Genomic DNA, 9,361 nt, shown 5'->3' on the forward strand with positions numbered 1-9,361 from the left:
CATTCAGTATCCTCTTAGTATATGTACATGGCGCATATGAGACATGACGCTACTCACACACAGCCTTATCTAGGGATGAGATCGGTACTATACCAGCACCAAAAATCCTGATCCCGAAAATCATAAATTCTTGGTAACGGTACCAGCATCGAAATTTTCGATTCGGTATCGGTTCGGTACCGGTATTTATGGTAAAATTCAGGATACCAGACTCAAAACTTTGGTACCGATTCGGTACCGACGTTACCAAATTGGTACTGATTTTATCAATTGGTACCGGCATCGAATTTGCTCATATCTAGACTTATCTCATACACGAATGATTAATAATTAAACCATTACCTTTTATTTTTTCTTTCTGAACAGCTATATTACTCTAAACTAGTGGTTTACCCGCGCTATGCGCGGTAAAATCGGTCAGCAAAACACGGGTGTTGCAGTGGCAAATCAATGCAAATTCAGTCAATAGTAGCTACGTTCGTTACAGTATAAAACAAAATGGAAACAAATAAATAAGAAAAAAATTGAAATAGGCCAATGGGGTAGCGTCGGTTGGTCCCGGATGACAGCAGCTAGTCAACGCGAATTTAGTCAGTATTAGCTACGTTATGATACTGGAACTAAAACAAAACGAAAACAAAAAATAAAAATAAAGGTGAGCCAATGGGGTGACGTCGGTTGGTCCCAGACGCTGAGGCAATGACTCTAGGACACTCGTATAACATATTATAATTTTTTTTTGTTACCATATTTAAAACAATGTTTATTTGGTTGGTAAACCCGAGCATTGGTAAAACCTGATCTCAAAATGTCGAGTCGACTCATATTCGAGCGTTTGTGGTGGTGAGTCAGTAAAACCGGGGCGCTGGTAAAAATCCGAGCTTTTCGGCGGTGGGTCAAAGCGAATTTCATAGATTTCGTTTACATTTGTTACTGTATCAGAACTAAAATAAAGTACTTTGGCAAAACCCGAGCATTGTAGATACTGGACGTTGCACAGTGAGTCGATAAAACCCAAGTATTGTCTGTTCCGGACGTTGCAACGGTAAATCAATACGATTTCAGTAAAACAAAAAACATAATGCTTGTTATGAATTTAGAAAAAAAAACAAAAAGAAAAAACATTTAACCAATAAAAAAATTAAAAACAAATTTTTGGACCATTGAGATGGTGCCACTTGGCCCAATTAGGGCTTTACGACACCAACCATCAACTTTACTTCTATACTAGTATTGTACCCGGCACGTTGCGCTGGGGCAGTTAGTAAAACCTCAACCGGGTGCTAGTAAAACTCGAGTGTTGGTAACGGCCAAGCGTTACGTCGGTGAGTCGACGGGAATTAAGTCGGTATCGTTTACATTTGTTATGGTATAGACACCATTGGTAAAACCTTAGCGTTAAACCCCAAAAATTTTTTGGTCTGTAAACCCGTGTGGTGATAAAACCCAAGTGTTGTCAGTCTCGTGCATTGAGACGGTAACTGGACACGAATTCGGTCGGTTTTGGCTATGCCTGTTATGGTACCGAAGCTACAAAAGGGAAAATATAAAAATTGACTGGACCAAAGAGGGGTGTCGGGCGGTAAACCCGGGTGTCGGTAAAACCTGAGTGACGTCGGTCCCGGGCGATGAGGCAGCAAGTCTATGCGAATTCGGTCGGTTTCCGTCACGTCTATTACTTTATCGAAATTAAAACAAACAAAAAATTGCCATTCGGTAGGTACCGAAACGAAAAAAAAAGTTGCTATGGACAAGTAAGGTGCCGTTGTTCGGTCGGCTTCCGTTATGCTCGTTACGACACCGAAACGAAAAAAAGAACAAGTTACTATGGACAAGTAAGGTGCCGCCAAGTGGCCCAGCGATGACTTAGCGGCACCAAATATAAAACGATATTTATTCAGTTGGTAAAACTCAAACATTTTCAGAGTTGGATTTATAATAAACATGTTTTATAAAACTTTAAATTTATGTTAAGCAAAACATGTTTTTAAACATTTTAGCGGCACCAAAGATAAAACAATATTTACTCGGTTGGTAAACTCAAACGTTTTCAGAGATGATTTATGATAAACATGTTTTATAAGTACTTTAAATTTACGTTAAGCAAAAACATGTTTTAAACATTTTAAACGGTGGGAAAAGAATGTGGAGACATTTACTTTTGGGAAGAATCGAACCTGCATCAATCAAGGAAACACAAGCTGCTCTACCAACAGCAGCAAAAGCCAACAGACCAGAACTAAGTTAATTGATTTAGTTGCACAAATATCTAATATATATATAAAATCATGGAACCTACTTTTGTGGCCCCAACTTTCACTTTTACTATATATAGATAATTCGTATTCGACGGGGCTCGAACCCTTAGACTTCAACAGGACCAGCACTGCACTAATACCAATGGCTTTGTCAATTTGACCAAACCATCCACCCTCTTAACCTTTTAAAAAAATGAAAGTTTCATTAAACTACAACCCTGAAAACCGTAATTTTTTTTAACAACAGAATTATACACTTTAAAATCCTCTAAAGTCTAAACCTTACACCTGCAAGAATTTAAACCTATCGTCTCACTTTTATAAGGATAACATACACCATTAGACCAAAAACGAAAACCATAATCAACTCTTATCATCTCATTTAAGACCATCACCAATGCAAGATTAAAATCCTTGTATTTGTGTTAGACTTTTCATCTAATAATTCATTCTCTTTCATTCCCTTCTTTATTCATTTAATACTTCACTACTCATAAACATTATTCTCCCTCTATAAATACATACACTTCATCAAGGATTTTTCTTTCTCTCTCTATCTTCTCTCACCTCCACCTCATCTTTTTTTTTTAAAAAGCCCTCACAAACATTTGCCACGTCACCCCTGAGACGGTCTAAGGAGTAGGTATACATAAACAGACAGTAAATGAGGCGAGGCTAAAAAGCAACAAGAAATGGTGTGATTGCTTCAGTAGGAAGCATCTGACTGACTTCACTTTCCAATGAAGAGTACATAGAAAGTACAACTTTTAATGCACCTTCCACAACTCATACTTACCATGCAACTTGCAAGCTGTGTTTTGGGAATGGCATTTTCAGCTGCCTACGTGCAAGTACGCATACGGGCAAGATTTGAATACATCAGAAAAAATACTTGTATCATACGCTCTTTAAGCCATTCCAACTCTGGTGGAATGATAAGATGGTTTGGATGTGAAATATGAGGTCAAGGATTCAAACCCTATAGTGTACAACATTTAGCGGTTAAAAAATAAGAAATCATACGTTATACGCTCTTTAAATCTACTATTAAATCCACACTTTAGTCTATAAATATGATTTGAAGGACGAATTAGAAAGAAAATGTTTTGTTTTGTACATATCTTAATATCGCTAGGTCATGTGTCATTTTAATTCTTTTTAATGCTATATAATGTTAAAAGTGTTGTGTAATTGGATGAATGATTAACTTTTTATTTTTTTTCTCATGATGAAGGTAATAAACATAAATAAAAACTTTTTTTTTTCAAGCATCGACTTTCCTTAAAAAGACACAACTAGCAAGATACTAGAAACTAATATAAAACACAATTTGAATGAGAAAATACACCAATTATCCAAGATAGAGACTTAAAAAGACAACCTGTTTTTAGTTCAAAGATATGTAAAAGATTTTATCATCTCCACCAATCATCAAGTGAGATTGCTTAATCTTATAACCTTTAAAGGCAAGGGACTCAAAACTCTCATTAGTTGTGTTGAGTTGGTATGCTTCTGGCTTCTGCTGAATTATTTAACCAACATAATCCATATATTTATTGGTTTTGTGTTAACCAACATAATCCATATATTTATTGGTTTTGTGTTGTGTCTTGCCGAAGACACTTAATATTGTCTACGAAAATCTCTTGAAAGACACATACTCAACACAACTTGCGTGTTACATGATCATTTTGTAGGACATTGACGGGTCTATGAGTTTTATCTACTAAATGAGTCGTCTTCGGATAAACCCTTTAAATGATTTATGCATATTACCCAACTTAAAACCTGATTATCTTCGTATCGTGTCAAGATTTAACACCATTTCTCAAAAGTGCTCACATGTTTATAAAATAATAGCCAACTTGAAATAAGTTGTCTAACTTATTTATTTGAACAATAAATAACCTCAATATCAAACAATCCAACATACTCAACATTATATAGAATATATATATCGATGACAACCTCACATAGTCTCATGAACTTCGTACGAACACACAATTGCTCAAATTCACTTGAACAATATCACACAAATAATTAGGGTTAAAGTGTTTGAACTAAATGAATAATATTTAAAAGAAAAAAAGTAGTATTTGTTTTATGGAAAACATTGTTTCAAACAATGTCAAAGAAATATGGATGGATATATATAGGACCTAATTACAAGTATCGATGCACATGGTACTATCAAAATGCGTACTCATAACGTTTATGGCAAAGTAAGAGGATCCGAGACCAGTGAAAAGATAACAATTGCCCTTTTTGTCACATCTTATAAAAAAGAATTGGATTATTTTCAAATTTAATTTTTTTGAATACAAATTTTTTATATAAAATTAACCCAACTCATGAATACCAATTAAGAAAGAAGCAGTCAAGCAACATGACTATACAAAGTCAATAATAATACCAAAGTACATGCATATGATCATGTTAAATGACAATAATAATATCAAATTCAAATCTCATAACATTAATTAAAAAGGTCACTATCTAAATAATTAAGAAGCAAAAGAGTTGACACAAACTAGCAATAAAGAATGAAACCTGAAATCATGCTCAAAGATCCAAATCCTCTAGGATAAACCTAAATCTTCTTTATAGGAATGGATACTAGATCAAATCACCAAATAATCAATTATTGTGTGTGATTCTTAAAAGAATTGATCTACAATATTCCATATTTCGAGATTATAGTTAGAACGGCGGACGAACACCACCACCACTGCCGCCATTGTTGCCCCAATAACCGTCGTTTGGCAGTTGCATTGGGTTCATTAGGTTTTGAGACATGCCTTGAAAAAAAGACGGATCCGCTAATAATTGTTGTTGTTGGTGCGGTGGAGTAATGCCTTCACCTTGTAACGGTAAAGAGGCTTCCTCTTCTTCCAGAGGAAGCCTCTCATAGGCGGCGTTACTAAACGACGCCGCCATAATAACCACTGGTTCGGTCGCAATAAGCGTCCCGACCACGCTTCCACCTACCACCTGTCCTTGTCCACCAGCTAGATAAATAGTCAAGCCGGTGGCAGCAGGTGGGACAGGTGGAGGCAAAAAAGATCCTGGACAGGATCTCAAACCGGCCGTGCAACGTCACCACGGCACCCGGTGACGCGGGTTGCCGAAGAGTGACGTTTGTCACGTTCCCGGTACCACTCATAATGCACACCCCACGCTGGCGTCGCCGTGCAAAGGTTGCGATGCTCTCCATCACATCGCAACCGTCGGCGACCTCCATGACGTGGGTCCGCAGCGCGTTGGCGCTGTCTCGCGTAATAATAATAGGCGGTTTGGGTTTGTTTTTCGAACCAGATGGCCGACCTCTTGGCCGCCGAGAGATCTCTCCTTCTTTACCTTCACTACTGCCGCCACCGCCACCACCACCGCTACCATTTAGCATCTCTTCATTGCTTTTATCATCACGGTCTCTTTTATGACCACCCATGTTAAGACCACTAGTACCACTTTGTTCATCTTCTGAATTCTGCTGCTGAAACTGATGAAGATTAAAGTTTCTTGTGTGAAAAGGAGGAAGAAGAGAGTGACCATGAGCCGATGAAGTAATCTGATCCATTGATCTTGGCCGTACAATAATCTAGCTTTACTTGTGTTTTAATTAACCAATCAAACAGCAACTAGGGTTTTCAAAGTAGCTTGGTTTTTAATGTAACATTGACTTAATTTCACCCAACAAGATTGGTCAGTGGATTACTTAAAGATCCATCACATCTTGTTGAATCTGAAAGAGCTAGATTTCATATGGTTGAGAGTTGGGAATGATGTGAAGTTTATGATGTGGGTTTTTGTGCAACTGCAGCTCTCTCTCTCTCTCTGGGTGTCTTTCTCTCTCTCTCTACTGTGTGTTGTATTGATGAAGATTAGAGGATTTATGGGTTAGGGTTAGATTTGGATTCAGATAGGGGATAGCTAGTTAGATGGGGAGATCATTATATTTACGGTCCTATTAGGACACGTAGACACCTCTCTATACGTCTCGTATAGGGTTATACGGAACCTCTACGCTTCATATAGGACTATACTGAGGTATACAGGATCCTATACACCCGTTATAACCCTATATAAGACATATTGATGGGTTTTTTTTAATAAAATGAGTAGGTATACCTGGAATTCCTCTGTATTTATTTCCAAATTTTATGTTTGACTACACATGTTCTGCATTTTGTACTTCTCAACTATAATTATTACAACACCCTTGGATTATTCTATATTTGTGCAGTTTATAAATATTTGAGTAAATAGGATTTTCAAAATTATTATTAACAAATTTTTTTATGTAAAACAAAAGAAGCATCGAGTAATTCATGTAATTTTCGGCTTGTTGGTGTATTAGAAAGACGAGGAAAGAATCAATTTTCGTCGGTAAGAACGTTTTGGTGCAAGAAGTTATGAAAATCATTAAAATTTTGGGTTATCTTTGGACAAAACATTGGTATAAATTTAAGTCTATGTCGTGGTGTAATTGGTGTAACTTTGTTTTTAATTTGTGATTGTTGTTTCGTGTCTCCGGCGTCATGCTGGTTATGTTGTTTTAATGAAAGTTGTTAAAAAGAATGTTTAATTGATTATTGATAATGAATTTGATATCGCAAATTTGTAGTTGGTAAACATAATCTTTACCATATTAAAAAAATATTTTAGTCTTGCAATATATGTTTGATAAGCCTAGCTGGAAGGGAAGGTTGAGTGTACAGTTTTAAGGTTTACATAATTTAAATTGACATACAATAAAAGAATAAACCCCTGATATTTAAACAACTGATATTTGAGTCTTTTTATATATATTTGCCTTTCTTAAAAAAACACATACTATCCAATGCAGACTGCAGAGTTATTTTGATATTTATGTTAATAAACATATGAAATGCGTTACATATGATAATATAAAATACTCATATTTTTATATCATAATTTTTACCATATTAAAAAAATATTTTAGTCTTGCAATATATGTTTGATAAACCTAGCTGGAAGGGAAGGTTGGGTGTATAATTTTAAGGTTTACTTAATTTAAATTGACACACAATAAAATAATAAACCCCCAATATTTAAACAACTGATATTTGAGTCTTTTTATATATATTTGCCTTTCTTAAAAAAAACACATACTATCCAATGCAGACTGCAGAGTTATTTTGATATTTATGTTAATAAACATATGAAATGCATTACAGATGATAATATAAAATACTCATATTTTTATATCATAATTTCCAAAAAGCAGCAACAAATGTTCTAATTTTAGAATACCAAGTATGTTTTTAATCATGTCAAGTCGATCTGGGCAAATCTAATACGGAAAAGTTTAATTTTCCAGTTAACAATGTGTCACAGCGTGAGTGGAATTCCCGAGTGTTATCATATGTAGGTTTATCTATTAGACTATTGGTTATAACTGTTATCAATTAAGCGGAATTTCAATTGATAAAGATCTGATTAAGAAGACCAAATATCAAGAACAAAGAAATCACAAAAACTACAGCTTAGGGTTTCACTAATTGAAGAAAACATATTACAAAATGAATGAAAATGAAAAACTTAACTTATTACAAGCCCTATTCCCCTTAATAGCAAACATATTAGGCCGTTAAAACTTCAGACTCTTTTGTACAACTTTAGTCCTTCAGTTTTCACAACCAGTCCCTGAACTATCAACAAATGCCACAACCAGGCCTTGAACTCATTCAAACACATGATTACCAAGCTTATAATACCAACAATCTCCACCTTTATGACTTGATCAATCACTAACATACAACAAATCTAAACATAGATCAAACTTAGCACCAGAAACAATTTTAGTCAACATGTCTGCTGCATTGTCTTCAGAGTCCACCTTGTTGACTTCCACCTCTTTAGAACCAATAATCTCTCTAATGAAATGTAACCTAACACTTATGTGTTTGGTTCTATCATGAAATACAGGGTTTTTAGACAGTTGCATAGCTCATTGACTGTCACAAAATACAACAGTTTTATCAACATTGATCTTCAATTCAGCAACAAACCCCTTTAACCACATTGCTTCTTTAATTGCTTCAGTCAAAGCAATATATTCTGATGCAGTTGTTGACAAAGCAACTATATGCTGCAAACTTGACTTCCAACTCACTAAACTTCCATACACTAAGAAAGCATAACCAGTCACAGATCTTCCCCTGTCCAAGTCTTTAGCAAAGTCAGCATCTACATACCCTTTTATCATTGCTTCTGGAGTTGAATTAATCCCAAATACCAACCCCACCTGTTGACTTCCATTCAAGTATCTCATAATCCACTTGACAGCTTCCCAATATGCCAAACCAGGAGATGACAAAAATCTACTAACCAAACTTACAGCATAACCAAGATCAGGCCTAGTACATACCATAAGATACATCAAACTACCAACTGCATTAGCATAAGGCAGTTTTTCCACTTTTACCCTTTCTTCTTCTGTACTTGGAGAATCATTCTTTGACAATTTAAAATGTGCACCCATAGGAGTAGTCACAGCCTTGCTACAATTCATTGAGAATTTAGCAAGTATCTTCTTTATATACGACTCTTGAGACAGTTTTAAAACTCTTTTGCCCCTATCTCTTTTTATCTCCATTCCTAGTATTTTCTTTGCCTCTCCTAGTTCTTTCATCTCAAATTCTTTCATTAAAAGAACTTTTGTTGCTGTAATCTCTTCTTTATTTTTGCAGGCAACTAACATATCATCCACATATAACAGTAGATACAACATATTACCACAATCACATTCTCTAAAGTAGACACAAGTATCATAACTGCTTCTAGAGAATCCATGAGTTGTCACATACTCATCAAACCTAAGATACCATTGTCTGGGAGACTGTTTAAGTCCATATAAGGACCTTTTTAATAGATCTCCTTTTCCTCTCTCAGCTCAAAACCAATAGGTTGCTTCATATAAATCTTCTCATCAAGATTACCATGCAAAAAAGTTGTTTTAACATCTAGTTGCTCAAGTTCCAGATCCTCACATGCCACTAATGACAATAATATCCTTATTGAAGTATGCTTAACAACAGGACTGGAAATTTCATTATAATCTACACCCTCTTTCTGTGTAA

The 9,361-nt window shown here is 35.5% G+C and overlaps 1 pseudogene; it reads right to left on the bottom strand.

Annotated features, from left to right (window-relative positions):
* Positions 1 to 4,692: 4,692 nt before the first annotated feature.
* Positions 4,693 to 5,835, bottom strand: LOC143617408 (AT-hook motif nuclear-localized protein 24 pseudogene; annotated as a pseudogene).
* Positions 5,836 to 9,361: the final 3,526 nt, after the last annotated feature.

The sequence above is a fragment of the Bidens hawaiensis genome, unplaced genomic scaffold, assembly GCF_021521415.1.
Source record: "Bidens hawaiensis isolate Kalapana, Puna unplaced genomic scaffold, B.hawaiensis_p1.1 tig00054725_1, whole genome shotgun sequence".
Classification (NCBI taxonomy): Eukaryota; Viridiplantae; Streptophyta; class Magnoliopsida; order Asterales; family Asteraceae; genus Bidens; species Bidens hawaiensis.